We start from the raw sequence: 25,325 nt of genomic DNA on the forward strand, positions 1-25,325 counted from the left end.
TAAGGTAGGAAAGCCTTGACAGATGAGGAAATTGAGGTTCAAAGCAATCACATGGCAACACTTTCCTGTGCTACGCTGACCCAAAACAGCCAGATCATCAGTGAGCTGCTCTTCCCCTTAGGCCAGCTGACACAAGTGTCCAAAAAAGCCTTGCACACCTCCCTCCTTCCGGCTCTGCCCCATACCCCCCTACCAGTGCCCCCACCTCCCCTTCCAAGCTTACCTCCCCTTCCCCCTTCCAATCACCACGCAGTGCTTATCTCCTGAGGGCTTGTGCTCAAGCACCAGCTCTGCACCCCCAAGCTAACGGGGGAATCATTCTCAGGAAAGACAACTCATGTTCACGGAGCATTTGCTACAAGTGAGGCACTTGCGTGTATGCATGCATGGGGGTGCATTTGCTCAGCCAAGTGCCAAACATGCGTGCTTTCTGTGCCAGTAAGAAAAGATCTCTGCAGCTCACATTTTGGGTGAAGAGGCAGACAACACAATGTCCTGGGAGCTCCCCACTTCCCTTTAAACCAGTGCAGCCTGCAGCCGGTGCGTCCTCTGCCCACACGCCGCCCTGGAGAGAGTGCCAGGGGCTGGGGCCCACCCGGCTCGGTGCTGGGGAGCCAGCTCAGTGCAGCTGGGCTCAGCTTGCCCAGTTTATTTTCCAGTGTGGCTTCTGAGATGGATGGAGTGCCCCCCTGAGCCTGTAAGCAGCTACTGAGACCCATGGGGGTGAAGGCGGAGGCCTCCCTCCAACTTTGGTTTCTTCTGTCGTGTGCTGCAGGATCGGTGGCTTTCTTCTTCACAGTGATGATACTTATGGCCCCTCTCACCCTGGACACCATTCCACGCACCACAGCCCACTGATCCGGGAAGGCTTTACGGGGAGGGGGAAGGGAATGACTTGGGGGGGGTGGGAGAAACCAGATCCCCCCATCCCATCAAGGAAGCAAGCACTAGAAGGGATCATGGAAGCTCTTTTCCAATGTCCTCATCGTTCCAATGGGAAAGGGAGGAACCTAGATGATTCCAACACGTCAGTGTGGTGTCCCCTCCCCTACTCTGTGATCACAGGGCCCTTGTTTCCCCAAAGCACCAAGGCGCCTTGAAGGCCCCCAGTTCACTTGTGCCTCCTTAAGTTTTCTTACACATAATCCTTGCTATCTTGCAACTGCAGCCCATTCCCGCCTCTTGGGTCCCCAACAGGAGGGCCAGCCTGGTGCACACACTAGAAGTCAATCTGCAACCTACTAGATCAACTCTTTCTCAGTAAAATGAGACAGCGGACCCACTTCAGAGACTAAGGACCAGATGAGACAACATAAGTGAAATAGTCTGTAAACACCCCACCAATATTCCTGTGCCCGAGCTCCTCCCATCCAAGCCTCTAGTAACACTCACGCTTGGAAAACCTCCCGTATCTCTAGATGCTCAGCCAACAGGACCTAACGGCTCTGCAACTATCTGGCTCAGGGCTTGTTAGTGATGATCTCAAAGGGCTCCCCACACACCCTACGGTGAAAGAAGCTCTGGGTGAATCCACAGAGCAAGACCGAAGGAGCAGAGATCATCCTGCCGAGACAGAAGGCTGAGGGACACTGCCATGGCTGTCATGAGGTTGGGGTGGGGGCGCAGGTTTCCAGGGTGAGCCTCAGCAGGACCTAATCAGGCTGCAGCGGCAGGAGGAAGGATGGAGGCCAGGCACCTGCCCTTCCCTGCCCCCCGGCCCCGGGTCACGGCCCGTCGCACGTATGATTTATATCATGTTTATCGTTTACAAAGCCCTTTACATTCATGTATCAGGTCATCCCCGTAACCACCCTGTGACGCGGGACATAATGGGATTACCATTTCACAGATTAGGAAACCCAGGCCCAGAAATGGCCCAATAACTCACCCAGGTCTCCAGACTCCAAGACCAGCCCTCCTCCTGGGCACCAGGCTCACTGTGGGTCACTTAGATATGGGATGATTGGCAGATTGCGAATGTCCCCTTCCTAAGAGCTTTAGAATGGGAACATCTGGACCCTATTCAAGGAGGGTATGCCCAGAGATAGGGGGGTAGACAAGGTGACCTTGTGCTGCCGTCCAGCCTGGGGATTGGCGGTGGGGGGAGGCTGCCCAGGACCCACATCTGAGCAATGATGACCACTGAGAGAAGAGGTGGGTCCCGACACTGACCCAAGTGCGAGAAAGGGAGGAAGCAGCTTCTCACTAGGGAGGCGCCCACACCCCTCCTCCCCTCGCCCTTCTTGACGGCCTGGAGCCCCAGGGTTAAAGCTTTCCTGGGGCTCCTCCAGGGCCAGGTCCCAGCAGACCTGCAGCTTAGGGTATCAGTTCTCATCTGTTTTTCTTGCTATTTTCTCCATGGTGGGAAAGGGCTGGACCCAGGACCTTGGCTGAGGTGGGGCAGGCTCCCACAGGAAGGACTGCGTCCCAGGGCCAGGGAGAAACTCACCTCTCCCCACACGTGGGAAAGAGAAGCAGAAGCTGCAAGTCCTGGGGCGCACATGGCGTAGGGCGTGTTGAATGTGCCTCCAAAGCTTGGGCTAACCCTCCCAAGTTGGGGTCCGTGGCCTCACCCCACCCCCGGGGCTGTGTTGGGGACTAGCCAGAGAGACGGCTGTCCTCAGGAGCATGCAGTGTCCCACAGACACAGGCGGGGGAGCAACAGAATGGACACACTGAAACCCAGGGGGGCCTTGTCCACAGGCAAGCAGGGTGGGCAGCTCCTTACGGAACCAGCCCCATCACCTCCAGCGTCTCCCTCACGGTGCTTAAAATCCCACCATGGGTGAGCCATTCCTTTGGGTTAAGAATTGGCCCCTCTGTGTGTTATTTTTAAAAGCCAAGACAGTACTGATTCCAGAGTGTGAGTTAGTCTACCAGCCAGCACCTTCCTGATGATGGTGGTAACATGCAGACTGTGTACCTGGAGCAGTGGGAGGGAGAGGGAGGGCTTCAGGAAAGAGGTGGAAGGGGGTTCCCGGGCTGGCTGAGTGGGGAGATAGCTCCCATCACAGATGCCACCAGAGTAAGTGTGGTTCAGAGGTGGACAAGATGGGGTTCCAAGTGGACAAGATGGGGGGCTACCAATCCCACACCCAACAGGGCAGGGCAGAGGACACCTCTGCCACACCCCTGCACTCTGGCAGGGCTGCCACATAGAACAGGGAGGGTCTGAAGGCTAAGGCGGGGGAGGGGCATTGAAAAATAACAGCGAACTGGGGCGTCTGGGTGGCTCAGTTGGTTGAGCGTCTGACTCTTGGTTTCGGCTCAGGTCGTGATCTGAGGGTCGTGAGATCAAGCCCTGGGTCAGACTCCACACTCAGTGGGGAGCCTGCTTGAGATTCTCTCCCTCTCCCTCCGCCCCTCCCCTCCCACTCATGTGCATGCTCTCTCTCTCTTTCTCTCTCTCTCAAATAAATAAATAAATCTTTCAACGAAAAGAAAAATAACAGCTAACTGATCAGTAATAATGACAACAATAATGCTAATAAGTTAACATTTATTGATACTTCCTGCGGGCCCGGCACTGACTAAAGATAGCCCCATGAGTTAGGTATTATTATGATTATTATTTTCATTTTCTAATTACAGTAACTGAGACTCAGATTATGAGACCTGCCCAAGGTCCCTTAGCGAGAAAGACGTAGAGACAGAATTGCTAAGATTCAGATCTTTCCAAGTCCAAAGCCTGGCTGGACCCAGCGCGGGCACTCCCATGGGATGGGGTGAAGGGGGCTTGGAGGGTGGAGCCTCAGAGTGGCAGGGAGCCATGGTGAGCTCCTTGGACTGAGCAGTTCTGAGGATGCTATTAGACCTGCCTGGGAGCCCCCCCACTTCCCTCCAGGTCGGGCCTCTTCATAGACCTCAGGCTGGTCTGTTGATGAGCTGCCTAGCTGTTTAGTGGTGGGTGTTGGGGTGACGAAGCAAACAAGGTACCTCCCTTTGAGTCATTAAACAGATATTCCATGAACACCTTTAGGTGCCAGGTACCAAGTGGTAAAGGTAGGCTTCAGAAATATTGAGGAGAACAGGCTCTCGTGAAAGTAACCTTCTAGAGGCAGGGGAACAGGAAATAGATGTATAAACAAATAAACGGATCATTTCAGAGAGTGAAATCAATAGGACACCCGAGAGACTGAGTAGCTGGTGGGCAGAGGGGCCTCTCTGGGGAGGATGTGCTGAGCTTATCGCTAAATGATCACCAAGAGCCACCCAGGCAAAGATCAGGGTGGCGGGGGAGGCAGAGCTTTCCGCGCAGAAAATACAGCAGGTGAAGGTGCTGGGGCTGGAGGGCAAGGAGCAGAGAGCAGCTAGTGAGGCCGGTGAGGGCAAGGGTAGGGCGGGTCAGTCCCAGCTGTGGTCAGGGACAGCCACCTAGGGCTGGGAGGGCCACAGTCAAGGTTCTGGGGTACATTCTAAGTGCAGGGAAGCCATTGCAAGCAAAGGAGTAATATCCTCCAGTTTCTGTTTTTAAAAGCTAACTCGGACCGCCCTGTGGAGAACGTGTTGTAGCAGGGAAAGCAAGACAACCACAGGGAGGCTATTTTAGCTGCGGGGAAGTGGACAGCTTGAGGTGCACTTGGGAACGGATCCAACAGGGTCTGCTGTTGAGTCTGGCTGTCCAGCTGACAGAAAGAATCAAGATGATGCTCAGGTTGATCCTGGCCACTGAGCAGAGAGAGAGATACCATTTCCTGAGTCTCCTGGATCCCTGTCTCCTCAAGGGGCCCCTCCCCTTAGCCTCAACCCCACCCCCTTTGCCGGTGAGGTCCACACCGCACTGCTGGACCCTCGTTTGTGTCCACCCAGGGGCCTTCACCCTCCTGCTCATCTCCCCTCATTCAGATCCCACCTCAGATGTCACCTCCTCAGAGAAGCTTCCCTGCCCAGCAGGCAAAAACAGCCCCCACCGCTCTGTACCTCTTACCGGGTTGAACTTTCCTGACAGAGCTGACCACTTCCTGTCTCTCTCTCGTTCTCTCTCCGTACATATGTATGCATTTATCACCCGTTTCTCTCCAGCAGAATATAAGGTCCATTTAGGACAGGGCCTTTATTTTGCAGGTTCACCACTGCAACCCCAGGACCTAGAACAGTGCTCAATCACTGTCTGCCAAATAAATGAATACATACGTATAACAACGGGCAGGTGAATCCAGATCTCCACTTATACAATCACTTATGATCTATTATCTATGTGATCAATAATATTCAGTGATAAATAAACATGATTTATTCAATCATTTGTGATTGATTGAGGACCTACCCCGTGAGTACATCTCGAGAACCAGAAATAAAGAGGAACCGGTCGCTGCCCAGTTAGAGAAGGTCAGAGGAGAAAGGCGTAGCGTCGCTCTGGAAGCAATCACAGTGCCCTGGATGAGAAGAGTCATCCCCTGGGTGTGTCCGTGCCGCGCTGGGAGCTGCGGGGAGCCCGCTGATGAACCGGCTAACTACTGGTGCCCTGCTTAGGCGCTGCACCATAGGCCGCTCGGACGAGGGCCTCTTAGGGGAGGTATGAGCCAGTGCCAGCCAGTCCCCAAAACACCCACGGCTGCCCAGGCCCCAGCGCTGCGGCCACACACTGAGAGACCAGCAGAAGCTCCCCTGGCCAGACCCAGCTTCCCCGGAGTCTTCCAGCCTGCGGTCCGGAGAAGCCGTGTCTCCATCTCAAGCTAAGTCCTAGTGGGAGCCATGAGCGTGCCCAGGCTCCTGGCTGGTCCTGTGCCTCATGAATAGACCCCTTTCACAGATAAGATCACGTCCAGTCGGAGGCCCTGGCTGAGTACCGAGGGGTGGCCTCTCCCTGCCCACAGCCTCGGAGAGGGGCTCTTTCCTGGACACCCCTGGGGACTGACTTTCAGGCTGACTCTGGGAACGTGAACCAAAAGCCTCCAACGAACAGGAAAAGTGCAGAATGTCATCAGGCGATGAACAGACCCTGAGGCCTAGGCAGGAAAGAAGCATTTGACAGAGAAAAGAGAAGGGGAGGGCAGTGAGGCCCTACAGAACTCTCTTTGGTGGACAGAGAACTGCCACCCAGAAGAAGGCGCTCAGAGCAGCCGCTCTGTCACTGCTCGATCAAGACTGGAGCGTGCTGGTCCTGAAGCCGGCTCTCGTCAGCCTCCCTCCTACTAGCCCTGCCCTGCTCCGTCTCAGCAGGGGCTGAGCCCTGTAGGCTGCATCTCCGGAGCTCCCGTGCCAGCGGGGTCCACCGGAGGCACTGGGGCACCGAGGGAGAAGAGGAAAGCCGGGATATTTCCACCCCCTCTCTGTGCCTCGGCAGCTGTTACCTCTCCTTTCAGGCTTCCCCTCCCAGCCCGCAAGCCCACCTCGGTTCCAGCTCCTTCTTTGTCCCCCAGCCCAGGGCTAACTTCCCATTGTTGCTAATCTCTGGGTTCCCTCACAGTCCCCTTGACTTCTCAGACACTTCACCACCTGCATAACCAATCCCTCCACTGTAAGCAGGTTAGACCCCAGCCGCTCAGGAGTGAAGCCGGAGTGGAAAGAACCGAGTGTAGTCATCACGAAGAACTCCCTGCCAGGGGCAGCAGAGAACTGACCAGACTCTTAACAAATCCGCGTGGACTCAGAAGGGAGAGAGGGAGAGAAGCCGCATGGTCGGTCTGGAAAAGGCTAGACGTGTCTCTGTTGGAAGACAGGGGTGATGAAGTGTCCTGTCGACTGTTGAGGCCAGGGCAGGGTCGTCAGGCCTGGCTGGCCCTGTTCCCCAGTCACGTGGCCAGAGCACCAGGCCGAGGCCGGGAGCAGGGAGCGAGGAGCATGTTTCTGCACCCTGGCAGTTTGGAGAGTCAGGAACCGAATCCTCCGTCTCTCCTTCCCTTTTCCTCCACGTCTGAGAAGGAGCAATGCTACAGAGCTCGGGTCCCCCTGCTCCTGCCTCCCTTTTTATCAAGGATCTGGGCCACTTGCAACTGGAAACCTGGTTCTCCAGACCAGGGAGGTAAGGCTTTCAGACTATTAAACTACTTCCTGCAGAGAAATTCTTCCTCCCCAAGGAGAACAGGAAACCAGATACAATCGAAGGCGCTGGGCACACTCCAGGGGCCAAACATTTAATAGTAATGCTGCCCAGGGGAGTCTGGATCGGGGGCCGGGCGGAGGGGCGCAGGATGTCTGGGTCCTAATCACCCTTGCTCGAGTCTTGCTCCGCTCAGACCCTGTGGCATCAGCTACCACCCATATCCGTGTCACCCGTCCCCAAGAGGGAAACTGGTCTGACACCTCCAGGGTCAGCCTGAAGGCTACAGAGAGGAGGGGCAGACGCTCGGAGCTCCTTGAAAGAAAAGAGCTGGATAAATTGATTAGGTCATTAGTGTAAATGGGCCTTGGAAATCACTCCTGGTCACTTGTTGGGGACAAATAACTCCACAGCCTGGTGGGAAGACAATCAAGGGCACGTATGTGACTCTGGGACCAACAACCTCCCCTACCTTCCCTGCTCCAGATGCAGAGCCTCTTCCCTGGATCTGGCAGTGAGCAGAAAAAACCTAGCTCCTGTCCTCAAGGAATGTTCTGTCCGACAGGGGGGCTCAGCGCCTGCCCAAAGGGGGCAGCCAGTCTGACGAGACAGCAGCACGTGTTGAAGCACACAAGGCCAAAGGTCCCGGGACCCCCGCCCCAGACTCGCAGGCTGCACGGATGCCCAGCATTGCCCGCTCTGCCACAGGCCTGCGCGCCTTGTCACGGAGCTCTCTGCTCTCTGGTGTGTTCTCTCATCCTTACAAGGAGGCCTTTGGATTTGCTCAGAGCTCCAAAGAAGGCTTCCGGGGGGCGGGGGTGGGGGTGGATGTAGGGAGCGGGATCTCAGATTTAGGGGAGGCACATTTTCCAGCTATATCTGCCTGCCAGCCCCAGGCCTTTCCCCCGCATCCAGGATGGATCAGGATGTCCCCGTACAGACAACGGAGACCCAGGGACTGCATCTGAAGCAATGCCTTGCGTGATTTTCAGATGCAACCCCCCCCACAATGGGAAGCAGCTCTCTGACTCCCAAGGCCGGGTGGAGCCCCACGTCCCAGTGACTGGGTGGTCCTCGAGGAGGAGGGTGTCGGACCTGATCAGGAAACTGGGGAGACTGGACCCAGGCTTCCTGGCCATTTCCTGCCTGAGACTTGATTCTCTCCGGCTCTCAGGTAAGGAATGCCAGGGTGGCAAAGAGACCAAGGCCATATGGCCCCACCTGCCATGGGGGACTTTCTGACTCATCCGGTGGGTGGGACGGAAAAACCCGTCCTGTCCGTGCGCGGATTTAATGACCTGAGAGCGGCTGGTGCAGGGAGGCCTCACTGGGACGACCATGGCGGGAAAGGGGCCAAATTCCTTTTCCAGTGAGGTGGAAAGGCCTGCCTCTGGGGAAAGGGAGCCGATTGGATCATTCCCACAGGCCCCCGTGGCCTCTGCAGACAGTGGCCACTTACAAGAGGCGGCCAAGGGTCCTCCAGTCTGGCTGGCCCGTCGGCAGGGCCAGGGCAGGAGGGTCCTGGGAATGTGCGCACTTCCCTGGGCCCAAGAGCACAGAGGGGCCCGTGCAGCAACATCAGGACCCCCCAAAGAGGGAGAGCTCTCCCTTGGAGCACCACCTCCAACCTGGTGTGGATCAAGAGACCCAGGTTCTGGTCTGGGCTCTGCTGGGAGTGAGCAGGTCAGGGGGAGACCCCTCCCCTTTGGGGCATCCTTGTCCACATTGAGATGATGTGGGACTAAACCAGATGTCTCTCAAGCTCCGCAGGTCGTGTTCCCCTCTTCTGGAATGATCATCCTACAGGGAGAGCTGAGCTTGGCATTAACAGAAAGGAGAGGGGAGCCCTGAGGACTAAACTCCTCTCCCAGTTTGGGGAGGAGGGACCCACAAGTCCCCAGAAGGGAGTCCCTCCCCTAAGGTTTCATGCTCTAGCTATGCGCCCCACAGAGAGGAAGACTGGCAGGAACCTAGGATGGAAAGAGAAAGAAGTATATGGCGGTGAGATGAGTGAGTGAGGGACTGACTGGCTGGCAGAAGTGTGCTGTGGAGTCAGATCGGCCTTCACACTACAGCTCCACCAGTTAATAGCTCGTGGCCTTGAGCAAGTCACCATCCCTCGAGTCTCAGTTCTGTCCTCAGTACAAGGGCTCGAGAAGACGTGCTTGGCAGGCTCACTGTGACCCTGGGGCTGGTGCGCTTACTCGTCCGGGTCCTGGGTACCTAATAGCAACTGGTGCCCAGCCTTATCACCTCACCACCCAGAGGACATCCCTGATTCTACCGGAAAATACAGTCAGCTCCGAAAGAGATACAAAACAGGTTGCAAGGACACAGATAAAAAAGAAAGTGACTTGTTTCATTTTGGAAGCCTGGTCACGGGGCTTTCGTTTCTATTTCGCAGCTCGCTCTCCCACCTACCCCGACCTTGGTACAGAATTAGCCTGTGCTCCTGATCCGTCTGAGGTGGGGAAGGGGTGGGGTGTGGGAGCTCGTTCAGCCCAGCACTAAACCCCACACAGGGCCCTAGAGAAGGCACACTCCCTGGCTGGGCCCAGCAAAGCTCTCCTGGGGGAACTGGCCAGTGTGGGGGTTGGAGACACGGGCAGGCTGACTCGGGGAGCCCATGCTCTTTCTCCTTCCCACTTCTGAGTATTTCCTGGCCTATCAGAAACCACGGGATACTCAGCATCTGCCTGAGAGCCTATATCCATCAAGGGACCGTAATGTAACCCCCAGCAGGGAGACCCCATGCAGACTCCAGGGCAGCCCAAAGGCAGTAGCCCAGCTGGGACCCAGGAGGCGGGCCTTCTGCGCAGGTGCCAGGCCTGGAGTCATGGGCAGTGCCCCTTCCGGGCCTTCCCAGGCCTAGGAGAAAGGGATGCTCACCCTGGCGACGCAACTGTTCTCACGGGGTGTGGGTTCTTTCTCTGTTTCTGCCGCCTGGGCCTTCGGGGCTTCCTAAAGTTACAGGCTCTCTTCTAGAAAAGATGTGACAGACGGCAGGATGTGGGAGGACAGAGAGGACAGGGGGAGTTCTCCATCTTGGAAATCTTCCGAAAGAGTCCACTCCCACCATCAGACCTCCACTCCAGAGCGTCTCCTTGTCTATCAGAAGTCCTCCTTGGGTCTAACTTCAGTCCCTTCTGCTGCCTCACGACCCAAGGTGGTACTTAGCTCTTCGGACCTGGAAGAAGCTGCCTATTCTCCCAGGTCCTGGCCCTTCTCCCCACTGACACCCAGGTCAGTGGAGTTTGGAGCCCAAATGCACTAACAACAGCGGTAAGAATTCCAGCACTTTTCAGCAGTTGCTCCCGGGTGTCTCCTGCTGTTTTGTTTGCCTCGTGTCTCACTGCACACATGAATATCACCCAGCCCCACATGGCCGAGTCCCAGGCCAGGCCCAGCCCAGGCTCCGGTCCTTCCGGGTCAGCAGCCGCCCAGACAGCAGGGCACGGGAACCCTGGTCCTGCACCCCTCCGGCCCCCCTGCATCGGCTCTGGTGCCCCTCTATTCTGCCCCGGCCATGGAAATGAGCTGGGGGGCACTGGGAGTCTGATGCAGTGGAAGGCTCGCCCGGGGTGGGGGGGGATGCAGGGCGGGCCTAGCTTCCCCCTCCCAGGATGGCAGGTGGCGGGAGGTAGGATGTTGGATCTCCTGGGTCACAGTTGGAGGCTGATGCCCTCCTCCTCCCCACGTGGGACGATAAGTTGAACTCTGTTTTCCTCTCGCGCGTAAAACTGCAAGTACCCCGAGAGCAGGACGCAGGTGTGGCTCAGTGTTGTATTCCTAGCAGCTGCCACGGTACCTGGCACACAGTAGAAACCCCATAATATTTGGGGAAGGAAAACGGATCCATATAAGATGCTCACTTAAAACCAGAGGTGCAGAAAAAGAGGGGGCAGGAGGAAGGAATAAGGAACAAATCCAATGAATAGAGAACAGTTACAAACATGGTAGATACTGATCTGATGCTATCAATAATCACTTTAAATGCGGATCAAGTCAGAGGGAGGGTCAGAGGTCCGCCCGAGGCTCCCCGCTCCTCTCACACCATCCCTCCCGGCAGGCGGAAGAGTCTGCACCCAGCGCACACAGATCAGGCACCTTCCAGAGGATCTACAGGATCCTCGGGTCCTGCCTCCGTCACCCAGCCCTGGTACATTTAAGCCACTTAATGAGGTAGTTCTAGCAAGAGTCTAACCACACTTCCTCCTGCGGCAAGACCAGCCCTTCTCCTCACTGCCAGTCCTGGGTGGGGGTGGGGAGAGCCTGTTCTCTCGCCGTGCAGGGAGCTGGCCGGCACCCCTGTCATTTGCCCTGGGAGAACAGAGCAGCCTGAGCCCTTGGCAGCGTCCCAGTGCAGGGGTCTGGCGAGGCAGCTTCTCTGAGGGCTGATCAATAAACTCATTTTCAGTCACTCCCACTTCTGCAAAGCCCTCTAAATCATTCACATCTGCCACGACCCTGGATGGGGGAATCTCACATTATGATGTGTGTGGGGGAGGAGGAAGCTTATTAAATCAAAGCCTTTTTTTTTTTCCATCTACCATTCACGAAAACTTCAAAGTGCCGTGCTCAGAGCTGGGAAAAGAAAATGCAGAGAGCTGGCGGTAATGGGCCTTGGGGACTCAGCCAGGCAAGAACCAGGCAGGCCACGCACCCCAGCCCCCGGGGGGGGGGGGGGGGAGCTGGGGCCACCGAGGTGGCTTCCACGTTACCAACACCAACCATCCGGGCCGTTTGGAATGTCCTCCTTCAGGGCCCCCAAAATTTAAATCTTGCAGGGGCCTGACCGCCCACGCCTCTCCCTCCCCTGACCTCCACGCTGGTCCCCACGTCTGTGGCGGAGTCCCACCAGTGGGCCAGGGAGCAAGAAGCTCCGGGCAACACAGCACTGCCAGGCACCTGACAGGCGTTAGAGATGCCGCAGAATCCGCATCTCCGCATTTGTAAAATGGAGCGGAGATCTGCCCAGCCCAGCCCCCACTGTGTCCCTTGTCACCACCTGGCACGGAGTTTGGCACACGGTCTCTCCTTCCGTCCCTCCTCAGTCATGCCCGGAGACGGAGTGATCTGCCCAAGGTCACAGGGCCCGTGGCCAGAATTGGAATGGCAACTCAGATTGGCGGCCTCCAAAGGCGGTGTTTTGTGTTTCACACATTGACGTTCCCAGGAGGCTGTGAGGGGGGTGCGGACACGGACCAGCGTCTCTCAGTCCTTAGTGTCCCATATTGCCTGAACTTCTCAGACTAGAATATGCGTGAGGGGCAGGACCCAATGGCACTCAGCACAATATCTGGCACAAAAGTAACCGTCCTCGTCCTTGTCTGGGGAGGAGGCCGACTGAGGAGCCCAGAGAAAGGAAAGGCATTGTCTTAGATCCTACAGGAAAGAGGAACACAGATCCCTGCCAGGCCCATCGCAAATCCACTTGTGTGACCTGTTTCTCTTAATGGATGGCTACCTCCACCGTGCACAGAGGGAAAAGGCCAGGAGCCAGCACTGGAGGAGAAGGAGGGGAGAGAAGCTCCCCATCTCGGCAACATGATAATGACACAGCCCAGCACCACTTGCAAAGCGCTTCCCAGCCAGCGATCCAACTTGTTGCAAACATCAGCTTGCCACATAAACAAAGAGTGGATTGTTGCCATTTTGCCGATTGGAAAACTGAGGCCCAGGAAGGTTCCGTGAGTGCCCAAGGCTGCCGCTTGGCTGGTTAGCGTCTGAGCTGACACTGAACCCAGACTCCTCGGACTCTGGCCCAGTGCTCTTTGCAGGGTGCACTCTACCTGTGGGTGGCAGAGAAGGTCCTTCTGAGCCCCTCACAGCGCCCAGCCCAGGACCCAGCCCAGGGCCCACTGGGCTGCCTCTCTAGCCCAGCTCCACCACTCTCACCTCCGTGGACCGCGTGGGATCATTTCTGCTGCCGCGATGCCGGCAACACCTCCGGATTTAGCTTCCCTGCCCTTGTGATTGAGGCAGCCGTGCAAATGAGCACACGCAGGCCCTGGGGCTTGCGAGAAAGCAGGCAGGGCCTAGAAGAAACCGGGCAGCAGGCCAGGCCTGTGCCCACTGGCAGTCTCTGCCCCGGAAGCCTCAGCCATCTTAGCTCAGCCTGTGCTGATTTACCTCACTATCTGCAGAATCTTGTGTTCTGTGTCCATCTCAGCCTAGAAGCTCCCTGAGGACAGTCGGGGCTGTGGTCCCCAGTCTGGAAATCCCCGAGGACAGGGGCAGGGGGAGTGGGGTATTTCATCCATGGCATCCGCTTTGGTATCTGGCAGGCACCAAGTTCCATTCTAAGTTTGGCTACTTATGAGCTGGGTAACCATTTTCAAGTGACTTTATTTCCCTGGTCCCCTATTTCTTTATGTGTAAAATGATGCTGATCTCAGCCTTGCAGAACTACAGAAAATTAAATATGCTGCCAAAGAAGACACCCAGCGCTGCTCTGGACACTGAGGAGATACTCGACACGCAGGCACTCCCCCCACCTGCCCAGCCTTCATGTCCCCTTCCTGGGGGCCCTCCAGGCTCCTCCCCTGGGCTTGTGGAGGAGCCTGGAGCACCTGGAGCAGGAAGGGAGGTGCCCAAGGTGCTGGATCCAGAACAGTGCTGGGACACACCCTTACCTGCGTGTAGGGCTTCGGGCGCCTCCCAGCCCGGCACGTGGCCACTTCCCCAAGGGCCTCGGCATGCATGTAGAGGAACCCCTCAAGCCACACTGGTGGATGGTGTCAGCTGTCCACCCCAACCACACCAGATTCAGAAGACACACACACACACACCATTATCCTTCCATCTTCCTCTCTCCCACCAAACGGCAGGAAAGGGGAAGAACGAGCCCCATGACCCTGCAGGGAGATGTTGGGTTTGCACGTTCCTTTTCATGTCTAACAATGGACAGTCTCATGCACTAGATACTATTACTTCCATTTTCGTTCGTAACAATTGAGGCTCAGAGAGTTTGGCTAAGGTCAGAATATGAAAGTAGCAGAGGCCAGACTAGGAGAGCAGTGTGGCCAGCCTGGCGGGGAAGCGGGTGGGGGCCATAAGTCCTCTCTACCAATGGAGATTCAGGTCCCATGGGGCGAGGGGAGGTGGCTTGTCCCAGTGGCAGACGAGACCCCGAGATCTGGCCTCCTGGTTCCAAGCCCCCAGCCTCCCTCTGTACTGGCCGGATGGGGAAATCACGTCTCCCCCAGCCTCCCCTGGTTTGGGCAAAGGCCCCCTGTTCTTGATACTTCTCACAGGTGTTTCGCTGGAACATTCTTTTTTTCTCCAAGTCTTGCCTGCGGACTGAGCTCAGGTGCGGGCCACGTTCCGACAGGAAGAGTGGGGCCCAGAGAAGGCCCTTCCTCGCCTAAGTGACCCCAGCAGTGGGAGCGGACACCCTCTCTTGTGCAGGTGGCCCCCCGGGGCTGGCCCCTCGCTGAGGAGTGAAAGCCCTGCGCCAGGCTGAACATGTAAGTCATTGTCAGTTCCCCACCAACCTCAAGGCCCGCCGCCCCCCTCATGCTCCACAGGGAGCCTTGGCGGTGTGCAGCCCCCATTCTGCCGGCATGCCCCTGCCTGGGGAGCGTGCTGGAGCCAGGAGCTGTCGACAGCTCCAGCAGGTGGTAGACACCCGAAAGGGAAGACGCTTTGTCTTTCAACATCAGCTCCAAAGGCAAACTTGGCTCGCCTGCCAGGCGTGCGGCAGCACCCACTTCCTGACCCTCCCCACCTCCTGGGGGCAGCTCCCTCTGGCTCTCGGGTCTCTGCTCCCCTCGCACACCTGCAGCCCTGCAGAAAACATCAGCTTCTTCTGCTACCTCCGTGCCAGGCCATCAGGCCCACCCTCGGGCAGCACTTGGAACCACGGGCCAGAGAGCAGACTTGGGCGGGGGGTGGGGGTCACAGTAACTCCTCCGTCCCCCACATACATCCCAGTGCCAATGTAGTTCCGGACAATGAAGCCATTCTCCCCTCCCATTCCAAGAACACTGCCTCACAGATAACTCTTTGCGGTAGGGATTGGAATTAGGCCCATTATATAGATGGGAAAACTGAGACCCAGAGAGGGAAGTGATTTACCCCAAATCACCCAGAATAAGTGTTGGAGTCAAGGCTCAAATACAGATCTTTTCATTCATCCATTCAGATGTTCATTCAGCCATGTGCCTGATAGCATGTTGTTCACCTTGCTGAGCCTCAGCTTCTCAGACACGGTGGCCATTGGGGCTATATCATACTACTAATGTCAAATACGGTTAGTGCCTCTTCATAAAGCTGTGCATGGATTTGAATAAGAGAGTCCACTCCCTCTCCCTCTGCAGCCCCCTCCCACTTGCACTCTAAATAAATAAATAGAGTCCATATGAAGTATTTAGCCCAGGGCCTAGCACATATTAGGTGCTCAAGGATCACTTGTTACTATTACCATTCATTCACTGATTCATTGGGCCAGTCATCGGATATCAAAAATGGGCAGAAAGCACGCTGGGCACTACGGAGACAGAGATGAATAGGTTTGGACACCCTCCGCTCAACACACACACACACACACACACACACACACACACACTGCTCACAGGCAAGTGAGGGAGATTACCTGCATGCAATTTGACAAGGGCTGTGTTTAAAGCCCTTGAAGAAGAACTGTGGGAACATGAAGGCAGATCAAGGAAGGCTTCCTGGAAGAGGTCTCATCTGAGCTGGGTATTAAAGAATGAGTAGGAATTAGACAAGAGAAGAGAAGAATATAGCTTCTGGGGTGTTTGTGTGTGTGTGTGTGTGTGTGTGTGTGTGTGTGTTTAAGATGTGGTCTTACATGTTAAATCTCCTTCTTTTATCCTTCTCCACTCCAAGGACACACAGGGTAAGAAGTGACTGGCCCGGAGGCAGGGAAAGTAAGTTTTGAGCACAGGTACAAGGAGGTGTGGGGCTGAGCATCCTGGCTGGGGGAGTGACCTTGGCTTTGTGTGCCTGGGTGCTGGCCAGGCCTGTTCAGGCCTCCTGCTGCATGGCAGCTGGGAAACCGTGTCACCCACCAGACTGTGGGTCTGTGCCCTGGAGGACGGGACCTGTGTTGTCAGAAAACACTTGTTGACTTGAACCCGTAAGCTGTGTTCTCATGTCAAGGAGGATTAATGGTGGGGGGTGGGGCATGAGGACTAGGGGTTGGGGGTGCCACAAACAGGAAAGGGACTAGCTGGGCTGGGACTCTTGTCTGGGCCTCAGAGAGCTGGGGTGGGGGTCGGGGAGAGCAAGCAGGGTCAAATGAAAGGGCTTCCAGACCCTCCAGGATATTGTTTTTTATTTGTAAAGATAAAAATAAAAAGCTAGAACCCCTCCATACACACACACTCACACACATGCACACACCCAGGTGTGCCCGGGTGAAAGCATACGCACACCCCGCTAAGAGCCCGAAGCCACAGTGGCCTCCTGTCCCGATTACAGGTGGTGGTGGCAGAGACATCGTGCCTTCACACCCCTTGCTGGCTCGCTGGCTCCCTCCCAGACTGTCAGCCCCTGGGGCCCGACGCGGCCACTCTGAATGGTGTCTGTGTCTGTCCCCAGCCCTTGCTGGGCCACTGTCATCAAGGGAGCCCTCGGAGCCCAGGACGTGGGGGGGGGTGGGGGTTGTGTTTACTCTGCAGAGGACGAGCCAGCTTGGCAGGTGTGTCTGCGAGTCCCCAAACACACTGAATGCTCCCCCCCCAGAGAGCAGTTACAGGGCCGCCAGTCCCCCAGGGGAGCCCTTACTTCAGCTCCCTCAGACACCAGCCCCTCAGGACGACAAGGAAGGCTCGGGAGGGGCTGCTCACACCCTCCCCTCATAGAAACAGGAGCATGCGGACCAGAGGGAGCCAAGCTGAGGGCCACAGACCAGGATTCTCCCTGCAACTTGCCGGGGAAGCTCACCCCTCTGCACCCCTGCCCCCGTCCCCCCCTCTGGTCTCTTGGGAATGTTTTAATGAAATAACCTTTCACGCTCCAGTACCTGCCTCTGCCCTCTGTGGATGAATACAAAAGATCCAACTGACTTCTTCCCAAGCCGGCCACTCCATCTGCCCCACCGAGGCCTCCTTCGTCCCTGCGAGCAATCTCTCATTCCTTCCCGGGACAGACACTGATTTAGCCACCTACTAGGCGGCAGCCAGGCATGTGTTAGTACTGGGATACAGTGAGCAAGACAGATGGAGAGAGCCACACCCTGCCCTCACGGGGCACACAACCCATTTGACACGGACCTGAGCCCGTGGGACCCCGGCGGGCATGTCACATGGAGCGGTAAAGGGAAAACGAGTCAGGGTTATTGGACACCAGGAAGAGCCCCCACTCACTGAGTGCCTACCACGTGCCAGTCCTTCAACACAGCTCATCTCTGGGCCTCCTAACAACCCTTGGAAGGAAGTATTAAGAAGCCTCTTTGGCAGAAGAAATGGAAGCTCAGAAAGGTTAAGTAAGCACTCCAAAGTGGCAGAACCATCGGTCTGGGGAGACTGCTCTTACCCTTCATTCCACTGATGTATCTCCATAAAGCAGGGCAAGAGAGATGCCTCCCTGAAAAGGGGATCGTTAAAAATATCTGGGATAGAGGGGCTTTTTTGCAAATAGACCTTCCCCTCTCGTGCCCGCCAGAGGATCATCACCTGGGGAGCTCCTGCTCCAGCTGGGTGGGTGTGCATCAGAGCTCCCGGGTCTGTTGGGATATAGGCAAAGAAAAGGCCTGAGAAGCAGCTCTCGCCTTGCTGTAGTCTGGGCCCCTCCTCGGGCGGCAGAGGGGACAATCGGAACCCGGTGGCCTCTGAGATCAGGCTGCACACTGCCCGCCGCAAGGTCTGGCCTTCGGTGCCTGTGCCAAGCCAGCCAGCTGCCCTGCAAAGCACGAGGCAAAAGGAGGAAACTGCTTCTTTGTGGAAGGACAGACAGGGCTTCTCCAGCAGCCCAGGGCGCCAGAGACCCCGATGCGGGTCCCCATCCCTCCCCCATCCCCCCGTCCACCTGCTCTGCCCATCAGGGCGGGGCCGGAGCCCACACTGGCTCACTGCCTGGTGACTGACCGACCTCTCTGCTGCACCGCTGGGGGCCCCACCATGGCTCTGGGGGGGCCGTGTTGTAGGGTGGGGGAGGGACAGCCACCACGCAGGGGATGAGCACAATGCACAGCGCCGGGCCTGGTGGGTTGCAGCAATGTGGGTCGGAAAGGAGGCTCTGAGGCTCACAGAGAGTCCGGGGAGGGTGCCACCCAAGGGACATCCCGAGGGGATATCCCTCCAAGGGAGGATGGGCAGAGACTCGAGGGCCTTAGCTATCCCAGAAGCCACTGTGTCTCATTCCAAATGGAGCCTGGCAAGAAGGAAGAACCCCCAGCCCTGCTGTCTCCTTCTGGAAGCTTTAGGGAGCCCAAAGCTACGTATCCTTATTGGTGCGGTTCCAGCCTAAGAAGCCAACGGCCTCCTAAGAAGTGAGATGGGAAGACAGTAGATGGAGCGGCTGGAGGCACCCAGGAAGCTGGCTGGATATTTGAGCGGCCCCTTCCTCACAGCTGTGTGGGGGAAGAAAGGGCCCACCTGCCGGACTCCATGAAGGAATGAAAGCTGCGGAATGAGCAAGAGAGAGAAGACCACCAGAGGACCCACTAGCATATCACCTCCACTTGAGTATCTAGTAGGTTCTGAATCTCCCTCCAGTTTCTTCTTTCCCCACCTTCTCTCCAGAATCAGCACCACCATCTACCCAATGGCTTTAACCATAAACGTGGTGGTCACACTTGACCCCTTCTCCCACTTTGCACACCCAGTCCATTACCAGTTGGTTCTAACTCTAACACACCCTAACTCTTTCCAGTTCCTTCCATCTCCACTGCCTCCTGGGCTCCCTGCCCGCCCCCACCCCCGCCTTTAGCCATGACCTCCTACAGTCTTCTCTTGCCCGTCCAACCCATTCCCCACACAGCGGGAAGGGTGACCTTTTTATGTTAATGTGCTGAATACACTGATTGAGTTTTTTCCATGTGAAACCACCCTTGCACGCACGCAATAAACCCTATTTTGTTGTGATGTATTATCCTTTTTATCTATCACTGGATTGGATTTGCTAATATTTCGTTGATGAATTCTGACCTTTTAAAAATGTAATTTAGATTATGTCATTCCCTGCTCAAAGCACTCAGAGGCTTCTTCGCGCACTTAGAATAAAATCCAAACTCTTGACCGTGAACCACAAGGCCTACAAGGCCCTACCTAAGTCCTCGGGTGCCTGTGGGTCTCCTTGGACACTGACTTGGGGTTTGGAGACGCCAGAGCCAGCCGCAGAGAAGAGCAGGATGGCTACCTTCCTTGCATTCTCCTCAAGTTATGATTGTAGCCACCTGCTCACTTATCTGTGTTCTGGCTCTCTCCCTCCACCAGTTCCTAAGCCCCAGGGACCAGGGCCCACTCCTTGACCATAACCATGATGAGACACCTAGTGCCTGGCCCAGAATCTGGCCCTTCTGGATGAATGCAGGAATGAACTCTCCACCTTCTCCCATGCCTGCGCCAGTGCAGCTGAACACGGCTGGTGATAAGCCCACAACCACGCGGCCGGAGTCTCCCTTCAGACTCATCACCGTGAACCACGAACTTCTGGCGGGCCCTTCATGCTGCCCCCAATTATACTCCACTTCCCGAGTCTAGTCCCTTCCCCACTTCCAGAGAATTATTTCACACTTGCTACTCTCCCTCCTGCCTCCTCCCGCCTCCTCCCTCCCAGCCTGTGACCTTGCTTCTCACTTCCCGGAGAAAGCTGAAACACTCAGAAGAGAACTTCACCTCCCAGCATCCACACCCACACACTCTGACTTCCTGCCTGATAGATGACCTCCGAGCGCCTCTAAGCCAGCCCCTCTGTGTGGGTCCCAACCCTGCCGGCCGAACCAAAGCCATCACCCCCGAAATTCTCTCCTTAGATTCAACGTTAGTTTTGTACTCCCTGCTGGATGGTTAGTCATCGGTGCACAAATGTACTAATGTCCCTCCAATCTTAGAAAACAACACAAAACAAAATGCCTTCTTCCCACTTCTCCTGACGGCTTCTGCCCCATTGCTTTTTTCCCTTCGTAACAAAATTCTTCAAAAGGGTAATCTATGCCAACTGCCTTCAATTCCTTCCTCTCCTCTCTTGAGCTTTCTCTAGTCAAGCTTTCTGTTCCCACCACTCACTGACATTGCCCTTGCTACATCTGGTGGCAATTCTCAGTCCTCATCCCCCTGGGTCCATGGACAGCCATCTGCAACAGCCAATCCCTCGCTTCTCCTTGACATACTTTCCAAGCTCCCCTTCCTGGGCGCCAGACTCACTCGGGGCCCTGGGTTTTCCTCCTACATCCGTGCCTTCTCTTCCCTCCAACCTCTCAGTGTGTAGGCCTCAGGACTCGTCTCTTCCCCATCTGTCCATTCTTTCTGAAGATCTCATCAAGGCTCCTTGGGGATGTATACCCCATCGACATGCAATGGCTCTCATGTTTGTATCCTCAGCCCACATCTCTCTCCTAAACTCCATCTTTGCATATCCATCCAACCACCCGCTCAACATCGCAGAGCTATTCGACAGATAGCCCAAACGCAACGTGTCCAAATCTGAACTCCATTTCTCACAAAACCCGTACCTCCCGGCAGCCTTTCCCACCTCAGATAATGCCAACTCCATCCAGCCGGTTGCTTAGGACTGAAAGTCTGGTCAGGCTTGACTCTTCTTTCTCTCACATCCCACATCCAATCCATAAGCAAATTCCTCGGCTCTTCAAAACACATCCAGAATTTTAACAAATCGTCATACATTCATGCAATGGAATTCTAGCAATGAGAAAAAAAAACCACAAGCCATCCAACAAACAAAAAAAGTCCTACTGTTTCACTCAATAACAGGGATGAATCTCAGACATAATTTTAAGCTTCAGAAGCCAGACACAAAAGAGAACATACTACTTGATTCCCTTTATAGAAGTTCAAGAACAGGCAAAATCAATCCATGGGGATGAAGGTCCGAATAGTGGTGACCTTTCAGAGGGTATGGGAGGGACACAAGGGAACCTTCTGGAGTGCTGAAAAAGTTGCAAATACTGATCGGGGTGGTGGTTACATAGATATATCTACATGCAAAAATTTATTGAGCGATATGCTTAAGACTCAAGCATTTCAACATATAAACAGTTTAGGTCAATAAAAAGTAAAATTTGAAAATGCACATCTAGAATTAACCACTTCTCACCACCAGCTCGACACCTGATTCTGATTCAGGCCACCTCCCTCTTCCTCATGTGATTACTGCAATAACTAACTAGACCCCTGCTTACCCCTACGGTGCATTCTCAATACAGCAGCAGAGCGAGCCTTTAAAACCTAAGTCAAATCATGTGGCTTCTTTGCTCTAAACCCTGCAACGGCTCCCATTTCCCTCAGAATAAAAGCCAATGTCCTTCCAACAACCTCCAAGCCAGTAGGTCATTATCTTTCCAGTCCAATCCCCGACCATTCTCTAGCTTTCTCACTCCACCCCAGCGGCACAGACCTCCTTGCCAGTCCCCAAACCCTTCAGGTACATTCCTTCCCTAGGACCTTTGCTCTAAGTATTTCCTCTGTGTGAAATATTCTAATATCTGCCCGGCATAGTCCCTCACCTCTAAGGTTTTGTTCAGATGGTACCTTCTCAAGGGAGCCTCCGTGACCACCCCATTTAAAACTGCAACCCTTTCTCCCCACCCCCACCCTGGCATCCCCAGTCCCATTTAGCCTGTTCTTTTCCTTTTCCCATTGGCACATCCTACCTTCTAACACTCTGCGTATCAGGTATTGCGGTTATTACTCAGCAGCTGTCCTCCAACCCGCTAGAATGCAGACTCTAGGGGGATCTTTGTTTTGTTAATGAACGTATCTGTAACAATGCCTGGCACTTATGAGGCGTTCAGTAAGTATTTGTTGAATGAATGAATGAATGAACGAACTAATAGATCTATCTATCTCAGGGTCCTCTGTGAGAACAAGAAAGGGTAACCAGTTGCCCTCTCTCTCGAAGGACAGAGAAGTTCTGGAGGGAGGTGGCAGGAAGATAGTCCCGAAGGGCCTCTCCCACATGACGTGGGCTGCAGAGAGTGGGTGTGGAGTAGGGTCCAGCTACGCCACCCAAGCACTGTAAGGTGTCAGGGGCCAGTCTCCTGACACCCCCACTCCCACCACAGGCAGGCTGGGGGTTTGTCCTCGGCCACCTTGGTCTGCAGGAATCCACAATTTCAGCAGTGGCTGAGAGCCTCCAGATGGAGGGAGAGACCAAACCAGCCTGCTCATCTTTGTATCCGCAGGTGCAAGGCCTGCAAAGTTCCTGGGACACGGCAGGGGCTCAAAGTCAGTTTATGAAATAGATCTGTGGAAGTCACCATCTCCTTGACCTTCTACCTCTACTCCTGCTAGGGTTAAACTCCCAGGGTGAGGAGCAATGCAGGAGAAGGCGCCTCAGCTCCTCTTCTTTGGGCTCAGGGAAGGCCCTTGCTGCTGCTTCCACCTCCCTGCCCACCCCCAAGCTGGTATTTCCAAGGGGGCATGAATGCCAAGGCCCACCCACCCACCAGCCTCCTCTTCCTCTCCCACCATGACCCACCAGCTTCCTCTTTGTTCTACAGCAGCTGGCAGCCTCCTCTGGGCTTGAGTTAAGGAGACTGAGGCTGAAGAGGTAATTCCCGTAGCCCAAGGAACCATCCGTCCTCCTTCCTCTCTGCTCTGTACCCACCCTGCCAAATAGGGCCAACTAGAAAGTGCCACACTCTGAGCCTCTCCCCGGGGGGTTGCTCTCCTCACTGAGGGGCAAAGAAACAGGATGTCCAGGCCTCAGGGACTAGAGACTAGGTAATGAGAAGGAGGCTGGGCCAGCCCGTCCTGCCCTGCCTAGTCCAGAAGGTCAAATGGACAGAGGAGTACCAGACCCACCTCTGGGGATCTGCAGTGTCCGTGAAACTGGGCAGGAGGAGTGGGGAGAGGTGGAGTAAAGAGAGAGGGGAAATATTTAACCTCATCTAAAAATCCTGACAGACGGAAGCTGTGCTATCTACCTGAAGGCACACCCAGGGCTCGGGGCTCGGCCCTGACCGCACAAACAATGCGAATCGTGGGTACTAGTGTAGTGTTAATCGTGCTAATACAAAATCAGTAACAATCCAAACAGCCAAAAATGTAAGAATGAATCAATAATTCATTTATTCAAGAAATGTGTCCAGCATGCCTACTCTGAGCCAGGCACGGGGGATACGTACACAGATGGGGTCCTGGCCCTCTTGTTGTGTAGCAAACTCGGAAAAACCACCTGGACCATAAGCAAAAGGGAAGACGGAGATGCAACCTGAGTACCTAACAGAGGAGACTGGCCTGGTCCAGGTGGAGAGGGGGTCAGAGATGTCCTCCCAGAGGAGGGGCTGTTTTAGCTGAGACCTAAAAGATGAACAAAAAGACAATCCAGTATTTTACCCTCATAAAATTCTTACAAAATCATTCTTATTGACGTAGGGAAATACTTATAATACAGTAAAGTAAACAATGTGGGAGATAGAGAGCCATACATGCTCTCCACCATGTAAAAATTATATTTATATCTATATATATTTAGAGATACAGACATATATATATATAGATATATGTGGAAAAAATGTCTGGAACACCAAAATGTTAACACTAGTTATCTGTAAGTGGTAGAATTACTGGTGACTTTGTCATCTTTGTTCTTCCCTATATTTCTCAACATTTTCACCATGAGCATGGATAGCTTTCATGCTCAGAAATAAATATCAAATGTCAGGGCGTGGCCCCCAAGCTTCCACCCCATGACCCTTTGGTCGAGGGGTTCTCTAGAGGGCATCGTGGTCATTCCCCCTGCTTCCAAAGCAGCATTAACACCTGGGCAGCTTGCTCCTAAAGCCCTCAGAGGCCTCCCGGGAGCTGTTCCAATGAAAGCTTGGGGAAGCTTTCTTTCATCCTTGAAACTCGTCCACATTTGTCTCAACTAAAATCTCTGTCCGCCCTGCACTCAGCAGGCTCTTTAGCATAAGCCATCTGAAGGCTAGCCCTCATTCAAGCAAAGACATTTCCCTTTCCATCTCAAAGTGACATCCTCTCTTCACTGTCTCCCTGGAAGACCACCACTGATTTGCTGACTTCCCCTGCGGAGGCTGCATGCTCTGTTCTGTTCCTTGAGGAGGGGCACTTGCCAAGGGCTCCTCCTGCCCAAAACCTTCTACATCAGAGGCTGGCGGTGGAGAGTCAGGATTGGGAGGAGGAAAGGGCTCCTAGCAGAATGACCTTGAACATGCTGGAGCCCTGGGCCCCTGTTGTTTCCCCTTCTGCAAGTGTGAGGAAGTCAAGCTTCAGGGCTCCTCTCCCCCCTGCCACTCTAGGCCTGTGACTTACCCAGGGGGGAGCTGGAGACAGACTACCACCCCTGGAAACAGATGGCATCATAGAGAACAATTGTTCTGGGACCCTGAGGATACAAGCACTGGAGACACTTTGGTTATCAAAAAAGACCCAGGCTCACCAGGGTGGGAAGGGCTAACTTGATTCCTAACAGCAAACATGTCCTAATCTACCAGATTTCTCCCCTGCCCCCACATGCTGGCCTCCAACCCTTCCTGCTGGGCGCCCCCGGGTCAGCAGCCCAGTCGGGCAGGCCTCCAGCTGTGGACAGAGGCAGGCCAGCCAGGGGCTCCGCCGTCCACTGGAGCGAAGGTGAGGACTGAGGGAGGCGCCCGGCACGGTCGAGCAGAGTGCAGAGGCCATTGGCAGAGATCAGAGGAGAAAAATCACCCCACTGACAGCCTTGAGGAACCCCCTCCATAAGTCCCCCAGCTTCGTGGGGCTGATTGAAGATACGTACGTTCTCTCTGGCTAAAGACATCTGTTAGACAGGCCCGGATTCAAATCCTGTCTCTGCTCCTGACAAGATGTCTGGGCAAATCACTGCAACTCCCTGGCCCTCAGACTTCAGTTTATCTACAGAAGTGTCCGCGGAATGAGGACAGCAATACCGTCTACTAGTGAGAGCCCAGGAACACTAAATGGGATGAAGCGTGTACAAACAAACACGTAGCATTGTGCCTGGCTCAGCACTCCTAGGAATTAGAAAACACAACCCAACACAACCTTTCCAGGGTCTCGACACCACATTAGCAGGAGTGATGATAAGGAAGAACCATAGAGTTAGAGCTGAAAGGAAGCTCAGAGGCCTCAGATCTAGTCCCTTTACCTAACAGATGAGGTGGGGGGTGGGGCTCAGAGAGGTTGAGGAATTTAGCCAAGGATGCACAGCTAGGTAGTAACGGAGCAAGGCT

The 25,325-nt window shown here is 54.9% G+C and overlaps 1 protein-coding gene across 4 annotated transcripts in view; it reads right to left on the reverse strand.

Annotated features, from left to right (window-relative positions):
* ADORA1 (adenosine A1 receptor) overlaps positions 1–25,325 on the reverse strand; it is a 32,895-nt gene that overhangs the window by 2,365 nt on the left and 5,205 nt on the right. The gene's annotated exons all lie outside the window — the stretch shown is intronic.

This window comes from Phoca vitulina, unplaced genomic scaffold (assembly GCF_004348235.1).
Source record: "Phoca vitulina isolate PV1807 unplaced genomic scaffold, GSC_HSeal_1.0 scaffold26, whole genome shotgun sequence".
NCBI classification, from domain to species: domain Eukaryota; kingdom Metazoa; phylum Chordata; class Mammalia; order Carnivora; family Phocidae; genus Phoca; species Phoca vitulina.